Genomic DNA, 19,030 nt, shown 5'->3' with positions numbered 1-19,030 from the left:
TTTGAAAATATGTAATACCTAATATAAATTAAAGGTATATTTCATATTTGTGATATTTTAAGAATTCCTTACATGTTTTGTATTAAATTGAATGCATTCCATTTAATTATTAAAGTTATGGGCCAATATAATCAAAATTGGGAAATAAATAAATATCTACAGATACATCGTTACTGTGAATTTACTGAACAACAATACATAAAATATATAATTCATGAAACATAAGAGACACAGTAACACTGGAATAATTTGAATAAATGTATTTTTGTTTAATCACTGAATTGACCCTTAACATACCTGTGAAAATATCTAAAGGAATAACGTGAACTCCTTCCCCAACCTTGGCTTAGGTCTATCTTAGGTTATTAGTAACTAAACCTGTATTGTCCAAGTCTCAGTGGACATTCCCAAGTGAATACAAAAGAAAAAAATGACAAAAGCAAACAGAAAGCAATAGATTAAATCTCCAGGTAAAGAAGGCATAGAACCATTGTTGCTGTTGTGTTTCTTGGAGTTTCCTAAAATGTCAAGTGCAGATGAAAGAGTAAAATGGAAAACATTTGAGGATTTTACTTATAAGATGACTTTGTTCATATGATGATGATTGGACCACTGTCAGCTACCAAAGCCAGTGACTTTCTAAAAGTGCAGAGATAATACAAGGTACTCCAGTAATCTTAATTTTTTTCTTATTTTTAATACTCATATAAGAAGTGATAATCCCCAGCAAGTGCTGAGGAGAACATTATTTAAGATTTAATACTCTTGTGTATAATAAGCGATAGATGCATTTAGGTATCTCATTAATCAGAGAATTATATTTTATTCAACTAACGTGGATTTAAACAATATATAAATAATTTATGTTAGAGTATATACACCTAAAAATTGAGTTGACTGATTGAACATTTGTTTATTTTTTAAGACATGAAGTTCTTTTATACTTAAAATGTGTTGTTATACAAATCTGAAAATTGATACAACTGTGAGTGATTGTGGAATGTTAATGAAAAAGAGTAAAATTGATAGAGAGGCTACTGCTAATGTTATCTATAAACTACTGCTTTGGATTTATTATGAGAACTACATGAGCTTATTCCTTTACTATATTCTGGAATATAATTGATAATAATTGTGATACTTGCTGACAGATTATATAAAATGTTTATGTACGGATCCCTGGGTGGTGCAGCGGTTTGGCGCCTGCTTTTGGCCCAGGGCGCGATCCTGGAGACCCGTGATCGAATCCCACGTAGGGCTCCCGGTGCATGGAGCCTGCTTCTCCCTCTGCCTGTGTCTCTGCCTCTCTCTCTCTCTCTCTCTCTCTCTCTCTCTCTCTCTCACTGCGTGCCTATCATTAAAAAAATGTTTATGTAAATTAAAATAATACTTCAAATATCAGAATTTTTTGGTGATACTTGAACCTAGACATTTACAGAGAAAAAGTTGGACAGAAATTGTAGATTGTAAAATAGACAACCAAACACAGCATTGGAGATAATTTACAAAGTGCTGTCTGGATGGGAAATGAGACAAGGCTCCTACTGGAGTAGGCTTTGGATGTGCTCAGTGATTATTAAAGAAAACTAACACTTAAGAGTCCAAATGCTCAATAATTTTCTGGAGGATAGCTGTATTTCCAGTTTCTTCTTTTACTATGAAAGAAGAGTGCTTACATGGTACTCATAGCAATCTTTTTTTTTCTCATAGCAATCTTAATGTCACTTTCTGCTGCTGTTTACCCTATGTAAATTAACTATTTCTAATTAAAACTAGAAATTACTTATTTAGATTTTGTATAAAAATACAAATCAGAGTACAGTTCTCCATCCTTTTTCTACTCTTCATTGTGAAGTAGGTCTTTTGTAAAAGTAAATTGGCATAGCTGAAACTTAAAAAAAAGACACACCTACATTCTGATGTGTATTTTTATATAAAATCTAGACAAGTAATTTCTAGTTATGAATTAGGAAGCATAAATTTATGTGGAAAAAAGCAAGTAGGAAGTGCCATTAAGATGACTGTGGGTTCCATACAAGCACTATTCTGTTGTGGAAAAAGAAGAAACAGTGAGGAAAAAGATCTGTCCTCCACAAACTTATTAAGCATTTGAACTCTTAAGTGTTTGTTTTATTTAATTATAATTTAATCACATCCCAGGCATACTCCAATAAGATCCTTATCTTATTTCCCATACAGAGAGAACTTTTTAAAAAGATTTTTTTATTTATTCATGAGAGACACACAGAGAAAGAGGCAGAGACATAGGCAGAGAGAGAAGCAGACTCCATGCAGGGAACCCGTTGTGGGATACAATCCTGGCACTGTGGGATCGTGTTCTGAGCCAAAGGCAGAGGTTCAACCACTGAGCCACTGAGGAGTCCCAGAGAGCACGTTTGTAAATCAGCTTCAAAACCATGTTTCATTTATATGTGGAATATAAGAACAAGTGAAGAGGGTCATATGAGAAGGGAGGGAAAAATAAAATACATAAAAACAGAGGGGACAAACCATGAGAGATTCTTAACTCTAGGAAACAAACCAAGGGTTACTGGAGAGGAGGTGGGTTAAGGTATGGAATAACTGGATGATGGCCATTAAGGACGGGACACAATGTGATGATCAATGGGTGCTATACACAACTGATGAATCACTGAACACTATATCTGAAATTAATGATGTATTATATGGTGGCTAATTGAATTTAAACTTAAAAAGAGTTTTTTTAAAAAGGCCTACTTCAGTACTCTTCATGTTGACCCCAAGAAATCTGAAAATATTGTCACTTAAAAAAAAAGGCAAAAGGTGGAATTGGTATTCAGTGCATATTTGGCAGCAAGTGATTAGAGAGTCAGTGTAAGCCTGGAGTCCTGAGTGTGGCACTACCAAGCTGTTTCTTTGAAACTACATTAAAATTCTCAGCGTTCATCCCGTATGGTTTTGAATTGTGTGTGTGTGTGTGTCTGTTCACACTGATTCATGTTGTACATCCATCAACAATATGTATACCAAGGTGTTATAAAAGCCTAGGAGTGGCTATTTTTTGAGTCTGATAATGAGGAAAACCTTTCCCATAAAAATTAATGACCATTGTTTCTTCACTTCATGAACTTTCAGCTTATGGAAGCTTTTATTGGAGTGCTCTACTTTCAGAGATCAAGGGGAGCTTGTACATAGTGAAGGGAAAAAAAACACAAAAATTATAATGGTGTGTGGGGGGCATGTGTAAAATGTGAGGGCCAACTTCTGGAAATAATCCAGAGAACTGTATGTTTAGTTATGGTGATCCATTTTTGTTTCTTTTACACACAAACAATGTGAAACTGATGTGTTTATGCTTGTAATTTTTGCATTTATTTATTTTTCAATTCTCATACAGATTAATATATTTCCAGTGAAAACCCAATAATATCTGAATTAAACAATTTGCAAAGTTTCTGTGAAGATCCATAAGAATAACATATGTAAACAATTTGAAAATTGTATTATAAGAGTGTAGTGGATGAAAAGTGAAAATAAATTATTGTGATGACGATGATAATGATAAAGATGCTGAAATTTACATCTTCTCTTCAGTGACAACTTATAGCCAAATATTCACTATACTTTTATTACATACTATCTGATAGGTAACTTGTAATATTCCGTGTTTCATTATATCATTTCTACTTAAAATGTTCAAGCTCTAATAGTTAAATTCTTTTATCCAATCTCACATTTCTTGTAAGTAGGTGAGCTAGAATTACATCCAGCTTTAAATCTAAACTTTCTCCAGTGCACTGGTACAATGATTCAAATTAAGGCATTCTCACTGCAAAAAAAATTGAAGAACTGGTCTTCTAATTAGTTTCTGTCTTTGAAAATATCTACTTACCTAATTACCAATTTATCTACTAATGCAGATTCACCATTGTGAAATATTAAGGAATTACATGGATTGGAATCATACGAACATGCACTTAACACAAATATTCACTATGAACTTTCAGATCTCTTTATATTCTAAAAAAATAAAGTTCTTTTTAAAAATGAAAGTCCTGGAGGGTATTATGCTGAGTGAAATAAGTGAATCGGAGAAGGACAAACTTTATATGGTCTCATTCATTTGGGGAATATATAAAATAGTGAAAGGGAATAAAGGAGAAAGGAGAAAAAATGAGTGGCAAATATCAGAAAGGGAGACAGAATATGAAAGACTCCTAACTCTGGGAAACTAACTAAGAGTGGTGGAAGGGGAGGTGTGTGGGGGTTGGGGGAGACTAGGTGACGGGCACTGAGGGGGGCACTTGACTGGATGAGCACTGGGTGTTATTCTATATGTTGAAAAATTGAACACCAATAAAAATAAATGTATTAAAAAATAAAATAAAAATGAAGTCCATATTATTTGAACACTAAATATTATCATTAAAATTCCTAATTCACTAAAGTAGTGCAAACTATATACTCTTTGTCCCTATAGTAGAATATGTTGTAGAAGGACCTGAATGGATGTGAAATCTCATGTAGAATTCCAAAAAAAAGGATATTACAGATATTTATCCTTGTTTAGAACCCATAGACCCTCTTCTGTATCATCTGAATCTGACTCTATAAAAAATCATTTTACAATAATGTAAACTTTACATAAGTGCTGACTTATGTAAATTCCTCTGTCTGCCTGGGTGGCTCAGCGGTTGAGCCTCTGCTTTTGGCTCAGGGTGTGATCCCAGTCTGGGATCCAGTCCCACATTGGGCTCCAAGTGAGAAGCCTACTTTTCACTCTGACTATGTTTATGACTCTCTCTCTGTATTCCTTATGAATGAATAAATAAGATCTTTTTAAAAGATTCGTCTTTTTAAAAAAACATTTTGTTTACTTATTTATTCATGATAGCAAGGCAGAAACATAGGCGGAGGGACAAGCAGTCTCCCTGTGGGGATACTGATGTGTGACTCAATCCCAGTATCTCGGCATCACGACCAGAGCTGAAGGTAGACACTCAACCACTGAGCCACACAGATGCACCAAAATAATTCCTCTTAGGACAAGCACACTGATATATGATCTTCCAATTTTTAGGAACTAAGATTCACTTTATGTAGCTAATGCAGTCAAAGTGGTCCTGAGAAAATTGGCCTGGTAATCTTGTTTATTGGTTTCCCAGGCTTCAGTTGAGTAAACAAAGTTACTGAGGAAAGATCCAGCATTTTGGACTATTACCAGGATCTTGAGAAAAGAGAAAGAAATTCAGATTTCTATAAACCTGGTACAGACTGTCTTGTGTTTTATAGGTTCTTAGAAGTCTAGTATGTGATTTCATAGAACTCTTCCAACAAATAAAATTAAAGACTCTCTTAGGTAAACCTGTATCATTTTGCACTTCTATTTTTTTAATAAATTAAATTTTTATTGGTGTTCAATTTACCAACATACAGAATAACACCCAGTGCTCAACCCGTCAAGTGCCCCCATCGGTGCCCGTCACCCATTCACCCCCACCCCCCACCCTCCTCCCCTTCCACCATCCCTAGTTCGTTTTCCAGAGTTAGAAGTCTTTATGTTCTGTCTCCCTTTCTGATATTTCCCACACATTTCTTCTCCCTTCCCTTATATTCCCTTTCACTATTATTTATATTCCCCAAATGAATGAGAACATACACTGTTTGTCCTTCTCCGATTGACTTCTTCACTCAGCATAATACCCTCCAGTTCCATCCACGTTGACGCAAATGGTGGGTATTTGTCGTTTCTAATGGCTGAGTAATATTCCATTGTATACATAAACCACATCTTCTTTATCCACTCATCTTTCGATGGACACCGAGGCTCCTTCCACAGTTTGGCTATTGTGGACATTCCTGCTAGAAACATCGGGGTGCAGGTGTCCCGGCGTTTCATTGCATCTGTATCTTTGGGATAAATCCCCAAGAGTACAATTGCTGGGTCATAGGGCAGATCTATTTTTAACTCTTTGAGGAACCTCCACACAGTTTTCCAGAGTGGCTGCACCATTTCACATTCCCACCAACAGTGCAAGAGGGTTCCCTTTTCTCCACATCCTCTCCATCATTTGTGGTTTCCTGCCTTGTTAATTTTCCCCATTCTCACTGGTGTAAGGTGGTATCTCATTGTGGTTTTGATTTGTGTTTCCCTGATGGCCATTGATGCAGAGCATTTTCTCATGTGCATTTTGGGCATGTCTAGGTCTTCCTCTGTGAGATTTCCGTTCATGTCTTTTGCCCATTTCATGATTGGATTGTTTGTTTCTTTGGTGTTGAGTTTAATAAGTTCTTTATAGATCTTGGAAACTAGCCCTTTATCTGATACGTCATTTGCAAATATCTTCTCCCATGCTGTAGGTTGTCTTTGAGTTTTGTTGACTGTTTCTTTTGCTGTGCAGAAGCTTCTTATCTTGATGAAGTCCCAATAGTTCATTTTTGCTTTTGTTTCTCTTGCCTTCATGGATGTATCTTGCAAGAAGTTGCTGTGGCCAAGTTCAAAAAGGGTGTTGCCTGTGTTCTCCTCTAGGATTTTGATGGCATCTTGTCTCACATTTAGATCTTTCATCCATTTTGAGTTTATCTTTGTGGATGGTGCAAGAGAGTGGTCTAGTTTCATTCTTCTGCATGTGGATGTCCAATTTTCCCAGCACCATTTATTGAAGAGACTGTCTTTCTTCCAATCGATAGTCTTTCCTCCTTTATCGAATATTAGTTGGCCATAAAGTTCAGGGTCCACTTCTGGGTTCTCTATTCTGTTCCATTGATCTATGTGTCTGTTTTTGTGCCAGTACCACACTGTCTTGATGACCACAGCTTTGTAGTACAACCTGAAATCTGGCATTGTGATGCCCCCAGTTATGGTTTTCTTTTTTAAATTCCCCTGGCTATTTGGGGTCTTTTCTGATTCCACACAAATCTTAAAATAATTTGTTCTAACTCTCTGAAGAAAGTCCATGGTATTTTGATAGGGATTGCATTAAACGTGTAAATTGCCCTGGGTAACTGACATTTTCACAATATTAATAGTGCCAATCCATGAGCATGGACTATTTTTCCATCTCTTTGTGTCTTCCTCAATTTCTTTCAGAAGTGTTCTATAGTTTTTAGGGTATAGATCATTTACCTCTTTGGTTAGGTTTATACCTAGGTATCTTATCCTTTTGGGTGCAATTGTAAATGGGATTGACTCCTTAATTTCTCTTTCTTCAGTCTGATTGTTAGTGTATAGAAATGCCATTGATTTCTGGGCATTGATTTTGTATCCTGCCACACTACCAAATTGCTGTATGAGTTCTAGCAATCTTGGGGTCGAGGCTTTTGGGTTTTCTACGTAGAGTATCATGTCATCGGTGGAGACAGAGAGTTTGACTTCTTCTTTGCCAATTTGAATGCCTTTAATGTCTTTTGTTGTCTGATTGCTGAGGCTAGGACTTCCAGTACTATGCTGAATAGCAGTGGTGAGAGTGGACATCCCTGTCTTGTTCCTGATCTTAGGGGAAAGGCTCCCAATGCCTCCCCATTGAGAATGATATTTGCTGTGGGCTTTTCATAGATGGCTTTTAAGATGTCGAGGAAAGTTCCCTCTATCCCTACACTCTGAAGAGTTTTGATCAGGAATGGATGCTGTATCTTGTCAAATGCTTTCTCTGCATCTAATGAGAGGATCCTATGGTTCTTGCTTTTTCTCTTGCTGATATGATGAATCACATTGATTGTTTTACGGGCGTTGAACCAGCCTTGTGTCCCGGGGATAAATCCTACTTGGTCATGGTGAATAATTTTCTTAACGTATTGTTGGATCCTATTGGCTAGTATCTTGTTGAGAAATTTTGCATCCATGTTCATCAGGAATATTAGTCTATAATTCTCCTTTTTGGTGGGGTCTTTGTCTGGTTTTGGAATTAAGGTGATGCTGGCCTCATAGAATGAATTTGGAAATACTCCATCTCTTTGTATCTTTCCAAACAGCTTTAGTAGAATAGGTATGGTTTCTTCTTTAAACGTTTGATAGAATTCCCTAGGGAAGCCATCTGGCCCTGGACTCTTGTGTCTTGGGAGGTTTAATGACTGCTTCAATTTCCTTCCTGGTTATTGGCCTGTTCAGGTTTTCTATTTCTTCCTGTTCCAGGTTTGATAGTTTGTGGCTTTCCAGGAATGTGTCCATTTCTTCTAGATTGCCTAATTTATTGGCATATAGCTATTCATAATATGTTTTTAAAATCGTTTGTATTTCCTTGGTGTTGGTAGTGATCTCTCTTTTCTCAGTCATGATTTTATTAATTTGAGTCTTCTCTCTCTTCTTTTTAATAAGGTTGGCTAATGGTTTATCTATCTTATTAATTCTTTCAAAGAACCAACTCCTGGTTCTGTTTTCTGTTCCACAGTTCTTCTGGTCTTGATTTCGTTGAGTTCTGCTCGAATTTTAATTAACTCTCTTCTGCTGGGCGTAGGGTCCATCTACTATTTTTTCTCTAGCTCCTTTATGTGTAAGGTTAGCTTTTGTATTTGAGTACTTTCCAGTTTTTGAATGGATGCTTGTATTGCGATGTATTTCCCCTTAGGACTGCTATTGTTGCATCGCAAAGATTTTTAATGGTTGTATCTTCATTCTCATTAGTTTCCAATTAATTCTTCCTTAATTTCCTGGTTGACCCTTTCATCTTTTAGCAGGATTGTCCTTCACCTCGATGTGTTTGAGGTCCTTCCAAACTTCTTGTTGTGATTTAGTTCTAATTTCAAGGCATTATGGTCTGAGAATATGCAGGGGACAATCCCAATCTTTTGGTATCGGTTCAGACGCGATCTATTGTGGTCTATTATGGTCTATTCTGGAGAAAGTTCCTTGTGCACTTGAGAAGAATGTGTATTCAGTTGAGTTTGGATGTAAAGTTCTGTAGATATCTGTGAAATCCATCTGGTCCAGTGTATCATTTAAAGCTCTCATTTCTTTGGAGATGTTGTTTTTAGAAGATCAATCGAGTATAGAAAGAGCTACATTGAAGTCACCAAGTATAAGTGTATTATTATGTAAGTATTTATTCATTTTGGTTATTAATTGATTTAAATATTTGGGAGCTCCCAAATTTGGGCATATACATTGAGGATTGTTAAGTCCTCTTGTTGGATAGATCCTTTAAGTATGATAGTGTCCCTCTTCATCTCTCACTACAGTCTTCGGGGTAAATTTTAGTTTATCTGATATAAGGATGGCTACCCTTGCTTTCTTTTGAGGACCATTCGAATGGTAAATGGTTCTCCAACCTTTTATTTTCAGGCTGTAGGTGTCCTTCTGTCTAAAATGAGTCTCTTGTAGACAGCAAATAGATGGGTCCTGCTTTTTTATCCAGTCTGAAACCCTGCGCCTTTTGATGGGGTCATTAAGCCCGTTCACATTCAGAGTTACTATTGAGAGATATGAGTTTAGTGTCATCATGATATCTATTCAGTCCTTGTTTTTGTGGACTGTTCCACTGAACTTCTTCTTAAAGGGGAATTTTAAGAGTCCCCCTTAAAATTTCTTGCAGAGCTGGTTTGGAGGTCACATATTCTTTCAGTTCCTGCCTGTCTTGAAATCTCTTTATCTCTCCTTCCATTTTGAATGAGAGCCTTGCTGGATAAAGTATTCTTGGTTGCATGTTCTTCTCATTTAGGACCATGAGTATATCCTGCCAGCCCTTTCTGGCCTGCCAGGTCTCTGTGGAGAGGTCTGCTGTTACCCTAATACTCCTCCCCATAAAAGTCAGGGATTTCTTGTCTCTTGCTGCTTTAAGAATCCTCTCTTTATCTTTGGAATTTCCAAGCTTCACTATTAGATATCGAGGTGTTGAATGGTTTTTATTGATTTTAGGGGGGGGGATCTCTCTATTTCCTGGGTCTGAATGCCTTTTTCCCTTCACAGATTAGGAAAGTTTTCAGCTAGGATTTGTTCAAATACATATTCTGGCCCTCTGTCTCTTTCGGCGCCCTCGGGAACCCCAATTAAACGTAGGTTTTTGTTCCTCAGGCTGTCGATTATTTCCCTTAATCTAACCTCATGGTCTTTTAATTGTCTGTCTCTTTTTTCCTCAGTTTCCCTCTTTGCCATCAACTTGTCTTCTATGTCACTCACTCATTCTTCCACCTCGTTAACCCTTGTCGTTAGGACTTCTAGTTTGGATTGCATCTCATTCAATTGATTTTTAATTTCTGCCTGATTGGATCTAAATTCTGCAGTCATGAAGTCTCTTGAGTCCTTTATGCTTTTTTCTAGAGCCACCAGTAGCTGTATAATAGTGCTTCTGAGTTGGCTTTCTGACATTGAAGTGTAATCCAGATTTTGTAACTCTGTGGGAGAGAGGACTGTTTCTGATTCCGTCTTTTGAGGTGAGGTTTTCCTTCTAGTCATTTTGCTCAGTGCAGAATGGCCAAAAACAAGTTGTATTGGGAAAAGGAGAAATAGAGAGAGAAAGAAGGAAAGAAAAGAGAAAAAGAAAAAAGAAAAAGTAAGGAAAAAAGGAAAAAGAGAAGAAAAAGCGAAAGAAAAAGAAAGAAAGGGAAAAAAGGGTGGGGGAAGCAAACAGAAATCAAAAAGCAAAAAACAAAAACAAAAAGAAACAAACAAAAAAACCCATGGGGGAGTATCTTCTGATTCTGTATACTTTAAGACCCTTGATTTCCCCTGGAACTTGTCCGTCTAGGTGGTCTTCTGGGGGAGGGGCCTATTGTGCTGATTTTTCAGGTGTTAGCACTTGGGGGAGCTGCTCTGCCCCCTGCCTGGTGCAGGGCTCAGTGGGGGCTGTTTACTCCGTGAGGCCCCAGGAGGAACAACCACAGTGGTGGCTGCCAGCTCTGGAGCCCTGGAGTCAGCTCCCGCAGTAACTCCAGACCTCTCCGTCTGCAGGGCCTGGAGGCTCCAGGGCGGGGCCGCTGATCTGCTCAGCTCGGGGCAGGAGCGTCCTTGCTGCACTGGGCCCTCCCGGCCTCTGCCTGTCCCAGGGGAGGCCGGATCCTGGGGTGTGTCCCGGCGCCCTGTGCTCCGGGGCCTGCGCTGTTGGATTCGCGCTCCCGCCCCCGCAGCCCCCTCCGCAGGGCCGCCCCCGAGCCCCCCCCAAGCTGCTCCCGCCCTGCAGCCCCCTCTACGGAGCCGCCCCCGAGCCCCCCGAGCTGCTCCCGCCCCGCTGCCCCCTCTGCGGAGCCGCCCTGGAGCCTCCCGGAGCTGCTCCCGCCCTGCAGCCCCATCCGCGGAGCCGCCCCCGAGCCCCCCGAGCTGCTCGCTCCCCGCAGCCCCCTCCGCGGAGCCGCCCCCGAGCCCTCCGAGCTCCTCCCGCCCCGCAGCCCCCTCCGCGGAGCCGCCCCCGAGCCTCCCCGAGCTGCTCCCGCCCCGCAGCCCCCTCCGCGGAGCCGCCCCCGAGCCCCCAGAGCTGCTCCGGGTCCCGCTGTGCGCGCTGCAGCCCTTAGGGAGCTCGGCGCACTCTCCCGGGGCGCAGGTGTCTGTTAGTGTCCCCGGGAGCCCGAGGGCATCCCCGCCCTCCTGGGTCCTGCTCCAACTCCCTGCGAGCCCCTTTCCGCCCGGGAAGGTCGGTGCAGCTCCTGCTCCTCCGGGACGGGGCTCTCCTGTCCTGGGGACACTCGCCCCGGCCTCAGCCCGGTTCCTCGCGGGGCCCCTCCTCCTTTGGATGCCTTTTGTGTCTTTATTTCTTTTTCCCCGTCTTCCTACCTTGATAGACGCGCGAACTCTTCTCACTGTAGCATTCCAGCTGGTCTCTCTTTAAATCTCAGGCGGAATTCATAGATTTTCAGGATGATTTGAAGGTTATCTAGGTAATTTGGTGGAGACAGGTAATTTTGGGACCCTACTCTTCAGCCATCTTGCCCCTCCTCCTCATTTTGCCCTTCTATAAGTTTGTGATCATTAATGATTCTTTGAGAACTTTTAATAAAAAAATGAAGATAATGGAGGCACCTGGATGGCTCAGTGGTTGAACGTCTGCCTTTGGTTCAGGTGATGATCCCATGTTTCTGGGATTGAGTCTGGGGCTCCCTGAGGGGAGCTTGTTTCTCCCTTTGCCTATGTCTCTGACTCTCTCTGTGTGTCTCTAATGGATCGGTAAATAAATAAAATCTTTTTAAAAAAGTGAAGATAATGTAGGGTATAAAAGTTTGTTCAACAGTAGAAAAGTCTTTATTATCTAGGTTCTAGAGTACATTTCCTGACTCTATCAATAAGTCACTGCATCAGCTTGAATGACTCACTACATAACTGTGATTTTGTTTCTTTATCTTTTTAATAACAGGAAATATATTTAAAAGTCATATGTCCTAGGATATCTGGGTAGCTCGGCGACTGAGCACTGCCTTTGGCTCAGAGCATGATCCCAGGGTCCTGGGATGGAGTCCCACATTGGGCTCCTGCAGGGAGTCTGCTTCTTCCTTTGTCTATGTCTCTGCCTCTCTCTCTCTCTCTGTGTCTTTCATGAATAAATAAATAAAATCTTAAAAATAAGAGGTATATGTCCTATAAATATATGAACAAAAAATAGACTTTTTTCAGTATTTAATTTTTAACTCTAAATATAAACATAGGAGAAAAGGTGTGCAAAAACGTTGATACATAGACTTCAAGAGATAGTAATATGTTTTTCACATTTTCAAAGATTTTATTTATGTATTTATGAGAGAGAGAGATAGTGAGCAAGAGAGAGGGAGAGAGAGAGAGCACAAGCAAGGGGAGATGGAGAAGCAGGCTCCCTACTGACCAGGGAGCCCAACATGGGGCCCAATTTTGGGACCCTAGGATCATGACCTGAGCCAAAGGCACATGCCCAACTGACTGAGCCACCCAGGGGCCCCTATGTAGATCTTTTTGAATTTGGGCAGCATTCGGAAAGATTTACTCATTATGTAGAATATGGACATCTACAATATAAATTACACAGGAGATAATAAGGGTGTGTCTTTGCAAGCAAAATACCCTGGGTAAGGACATTTTGAGGGCAGCCCAGGTGGCTCAGAGGTTTAGTGCTGCCTTTAGCCCAGGATCTGATCCTGGAGACCTGGGATTGAGTCCCATGTCCGGCTCCCTGCAAAGAGCCTGCTTCTCCCTCTGCTTCTCTCTCTCCCTCTCTTTCTCTCTCTCTTGAATAAATAAATAAAATATTTTAAAAAAGATTAAAAAGGGACACTCTGCATTGGGAACAGAATGCTACTTGATTTTACTTAGAGATTTTGAGAGACTATTTTTATCAAGCAATGTGTGTGGTTGAAATAGGGTCAAGTGAAAATATAGCAAAGCCAGTGTATGTGAGAAAATAAAAGAATGTGTTTAGACTGTAAACTCCAAAATAATTTTATTTTTATTTTAAGGGATTTTTCACATATAATCTTTACCTTCTACCTCTTATATACAATTTCTATTTTAATAATATTATTTTATTATTTATTCTTCCTTTTTCAGTTTGTATGTGTGTATTCGTGGATAAAAATGGACCCATCCTCATTTCAGATGAATTATCTCAAAATATTTAATATTGCAAGGATAAGATGGAGATCCATTTAGAGATAGATGATAGATAGATAGATAGATGATAGATAGATATAGATAGATAGATAGATAGATAGATAGATAGATAGATAGATGTTAGAGAGATAAATGAGGGAATCCAGTCATCTGAGTATATATGTTTAAGTTAAATTAACTATGAATTCTTGAATCTCAATGTTATAACTGATAAAATATTGGTGTGATTTCCAGTTCAAAAGATAGAGGTCAGGATCAAATAAAATTTAATTATGGAACATATTCTGACACATATCAGTTATCAACTATTTTCATATCTTTTCTTTTCTCATGTGGAACATGAACAAGATTCTAGGCTTGTTTCTTCTGTTCACCATAAAAACTATTATCAGATGTTTTCTGCTATTTCTTTTCTCCTATATACTCTGTAATGTTCATGCCCAGATTGCAAAGTTTTTATTTTTATTTTTTTATATTTTATTTATTTACTCATGACAGAAGGGGGGGCAGAGACACAGAAAGAGGAAGAAGCCGGCCCCATGCCTGGAGCCCAATGTGGGACCGGATCCCGCGGTCTCCAGGATCACTCCCTCGGCTGAAGGTGGCGCTAAACCACTGGGCCACTGGGGCTGCCCAGATTGCAGTTTTTAGGGGAATTTTAAAAGTCAAAGAGGCTGAGTGAAGTAAGTCAGTCGGAGAAGGACAAACATTATATGTTCTTATTCATTTGGGGAATATAAAAAATAATAAAGGGAATAAAGGGGAAAGGAGAAAAAATGAGTGGGCAATATCAGAAAGGGAGACAGAACATGAACAGAGACTCCTAACTCTGGGAAACGAACTAGGGGTGGTGGAAGGGGAGGTGGGCGGGGGGTGGGGATGACTGGGTGATGGGCACTGAGGTGGGCACTTGACGCGATGAGCACTGGGTGTTATTCTATATGTTGGCAAATTGAACACCAATAAAAAATAAGTTTATAAAAAAAATCAAAGAGGTTGAGAGTAGACTTGAGACAGTTTTCAGGATGCCATGCCTGTATTTCTCATGTACCTTAGTGCTGACAGAAGTTGGCTTTGGATCCCAACACTGCCACTGAATCTGTTAAAAATTGAGTAAATGTGAAGGTAAAAAAAAAAAAATCAAAGAGATTGAGGGGCACTTCTGTGGCTCAGTTGGTTCAGCATCTGACTCTTGGTTTTGGCTCAGGTCATGATCTCAGTGTTCTGGGATCAAGCTCTGCCTCAGGCTCTGTGCTCAGCATAGAATATGCTTGCCCTTCTCCCCCACCCACACTCCCTTTCTCTCAAATAAATACATAAACTCTAAGAAACTCAAAGAGATTGAACATGTGTTGGAAGTAAGCTCAATATAGGTTATCTATTGTGTTTTTAATGGCTAAAATCAACATAAGGGAACAAAAATAAGTTACTTGGATTTATATTTACCTAAGACAAAAATGTCCTCTTTCCACCTTAAAATAGTCAAGGCTGATCTTCAGCAGTTGAAGCTACTTCCCTGTCAGATTCAGGGGTCCCTTAAATAGCATCCCATGACAGGATGTTCAACAGTGCAGCATGAGTAATAAAAAATACTAATGTGTCAGTCATAATATATAGAATAAATTATCAGGGCAGCCCCGGTGGCCCAGCGATTTAGCGCCATCTTCAGCAGGGGTGTGATCCTGGAGACCCGGGATCCAGTCCCACGTAGGGCTCCCTGCATGGAGCCTGCTTCTCCCTCTGCCTCTCTCCCTCTGCCTCTCTCTCTCTCTCTCTCTCTTTCATGAATAAATAAATAAAATATTTTTAAAAAGAATAAATTATCAGATATGATGTGCCATTTATTAGTTGTATTCTGTGCTGATTTGTTTCACCTTTAAAGGGGAATACTACCAACTACATCATAGAAACTTTATCATAGCCTTATCACAGAATTTGCTTTATCATAAAATACATGTGGTAAGAATGATCATAATTTTAGTGGTAATTTAAAATACTACATTTATACTTGTCAATAATTAATTACAAATATAAATAGTATGCCATGGAAATAGTCTAACATACAGTATCATATTGAATCCAAATGACATTTTTTGGGGAAAAAAATGTTACCCTCCACCTTTTTCTTTGCAATTTTCAGAGGCCACATAGAATTCAATGATGAACTGCAGTGCCTGCATTCAGGACCCTGTTGTAGGTTTCATACAATATTCTTGGAGTTCCAAATGAGGAAGAATTTTTCTGTTTAAATTATGTTTTTGCTTTTTTAAAATTATGTGTCATATCCAAGAAAGCAAGGTTAAATCCAATGTTGTGTGGTGCCTAGGTGGCTCAGCTGGTGAAGCACATGCCTATCTGCCTTTGACTCATGTCATGATCTCAGGGTCCTGGGATCTAGTAGGTACATCAGACACCCTATTCAGTGGTGAGCCTGCTTCTCTCTCTCTCTCTCTGTCAAATAAATGAATAAAACGTTTCAAAAATCCAATGTTGTAACAAGTTTCCCCTATGCTTTCTTCTAAAGTTTATAATTTCACCTCTCTATTTAGCTACTTGATCCATGCAAGTTAAGCTCTGTATATGTTGTAAAGTAGAGGTTTAATTTCATTATTTCTCATGTGGATATCCAGTTTTCCCTGCACAATGCTTGAAAAGACAACCCCATTGGAGTACCTGAGTGGATCAGTTGGTTAAATGTCCAATTCCTGATTCGGGCTCAGGTCATGATCTCAGTGTCATGAGATAGATTCCCACATTGGTATTCATGCACAGCAGGTTTGCTTGAGATTCTCTCTCTGCTTCTCCCCATGCTCTCTCTCTCAAAAATGAATAAATAAATCTTAAAAATATAAAGAAAAAGAAAACAACCATAAGAATGGTTTGGAAACTGTTGCCCAAAATCATTTGACCGCATATGGGAAATGTTTCTTCTATATATATTTTTTGTTGGTCTGTGTTTGTGCTTGTGTCAATACTATACTGTTTATTATCATAGCTTTTTTAGTAAGTTTCTGATCAGGAAGAGTGAGCTCTCGAATTATTTCATAGGATTGTTTTGGTTCTCCAGGGTAACTTGAGATGATATATTTATTCTAGGATGTATTTTTCTATTTCTGCAAAAACCTCATAGGGATTATGATAGGCATTTTAGTGGATCTGTAGTCGGTTTATAGTAGCATTGACATCTTAACAATATTAAGCTGACCAATCCATGAACACAGAGTGTTTCTGTTTAATTGTGTCTTCCTCAATTTCTTTCCACAAAGTTTTGTGATTTTCAGTGTATAAGTTTCTCCCCCTTCTTAAGTTTTTTCTTACCTATTAATGTTTTTAATTACATTGAAAATGTACCTTTTTTCAAATAATTCTTATGCTTACACAACATGTATAGAAGTACAAATGATTTTGTATCCTGAGAATTTGCTAAATTTATTAGTTCTAACAAATGATTGTAGACACATTAGAGTTTTCTACATATAAGATAATGTTTTTGTGAACCAAAATAGTTTTACTTCTTTATATCCAATTTGGTTATTGTTTGTTGTTTGTTTCTACCTAATTCCAGTACAGTGTTAATCAGAAGATGTTTTGCTTAGTTTTTGATTTTAGAATAACACCCAGTGCTCATGCCATCAAGTGCTCCCCTCAGTGCCCATCACCCATTCACCCCCACCCCCACCCCCCGCCACCTCCCCTTCCACCACCCCTAGTTCGTTTCCCAGAGTTAGGAGACTCTCATGTTCTGTCTCCCTTTCTGATATTTCCCACTCATTTTTTCTCCTTTCCCCTTTATTCCCTTTCACTATTTCTTATATTCCCCAAAGGAATGAGAGCATATAATGTTTGTGCTTCTCTGATTGACTTATTTCACTCAGCATAATACCCTCCAGATCCATCCACATCGAAGCAAACGGTGGGTATTGGTCATTTCTAATAGCTGAGGAATATTCCATTGTATACATAAACCACATCTTCTTTATCCATTCATCTTTCGATGGACACCGAGGCTCCTTCCACAGTTAGGCTATTGTGGACATTGCTGCTATAAACATCAGGATGCAGGTGTCCCAGCATTTCATTGCATCTGCATCTTTGGGGTAAATCCCCAACTGTGCAATTGCTGGGTTGTAGGGCAGGTCCAATTTTAACTCTTTGAGGAAGCTCCACACAGTTTTCCAGAGTGGCTGCACCAGTTCACATTCCCACCAACAGTGTAAGAGGGTTCCCTTTTCTCCACATCCTCTCCAACATTTGTGGTTTCCTTTCTTATTAATTGTCCCCATTCTCACTGGTGTGAGGTGGTATCTCCTTGTGGTTTTGATTTGTATTTCACTGATGGCAAGTGATGCAGAGCATTTTCTCATGTGCATGTTGGCCATGTCTATGTCTTCCTCTGTGAGATTTCTGTTCATGTCTTTTGCCCATTTCATTATTGGATTGTTTCTTTGGTGTTGAGTTTAATAAGTTCTTTATAGATCTTGGAAACTAGCCCTTTATCTGATACATCATTTACATACTATCTCTTAATTCATCACTCCAGCCAGTGTGGAAGGAGAATTTCCCACTCTATATAATATTATCTCTAAATCATTTTCCCTCTTCCATCCCTTTAAAATAGTTACATCCCATTTTGTCTTTAAAATAGCAAGGTTGAGGGATCCCTTGGTGGCTCAGCAGTTTAGCACCTGCCTTCAGCCCAGGGCATGGTCCTGGAGTCCTGGGATCAAGTCCCATGTCAGGCTCCCTGCATGGAGCCTGCTTGTCTCTCTGCCTATGCCTCTGCCAATATCTCTCTCTCTCTGTCTCTCATGAATAAATAAATAAAATCATAAATAAATAAATAAATAAATAAATAAATAAATAAATAAAATAGCAAGGTTGAGAGCATTGCTCCATCTTGTAGTATTTATTGCTATGATACTACATAGATTGGGACCCGTGGGTGGCTCAGTGGTTGAGCAACTGCTTTTGGCTCAAGGCTTGATGCCTGTGTTTTGGGGTCGAGTCCCATGTCAGGCCCCCTGCAAAGAGCCTGCTTCTCCCTGTGCCTATGTCTCTGCCTCCCTCCCTGTTTCTCTCATGAATCGATAAATAAAAATCTTTAAAAAAATAGATTTTTATAAAACTTGATGATATTTTAGTTACTATTTCTATATATAGGATGCTATCTCCCTGTTCTTTCTTCTCATCACTGTTACTATTATCTCTATCTAGATATTTTAGGACCATATGATTATAGGCAATATTCAGAACGTTTAGAAAATGTTTTCAAGAATACCTTTAGAATTGTTAAGAAAGTATCTTGCAATAAAATACTTGTCATTTATTTTTCTGTGTTCTGTGTATGGCATTTGAATATGGTTGATCATATATATGTTCTTTTGATAATATTAATTCCATTATTATTTTAATATATTTCTATGAATGGCAATAAGCATATTAATTCTTCAGCTATGCACACTTTACAAAATAATAATCTTTAATGTTGTAAAGATAAGTAATTTTACCTTTCTAGCTGTTTGATCAATGCAAGTTAAGTACTGTATATGT

The sequence above is a fragment of the Canis lupus genome, chromosome 14 (assembly GCF_003254725.2).
Source record: "Canis lupus dingo isolate Sandy chromosome 14, ASM325472v2, whole genome shotgun sequence".
NCBI lineage: Eukaryota > Metazoa > Chordata > Mammalia > Carnivora > Canidae > Canis > Canis lupus.
Note: the sequence above shows the minus strand (reverse complement) of the source record.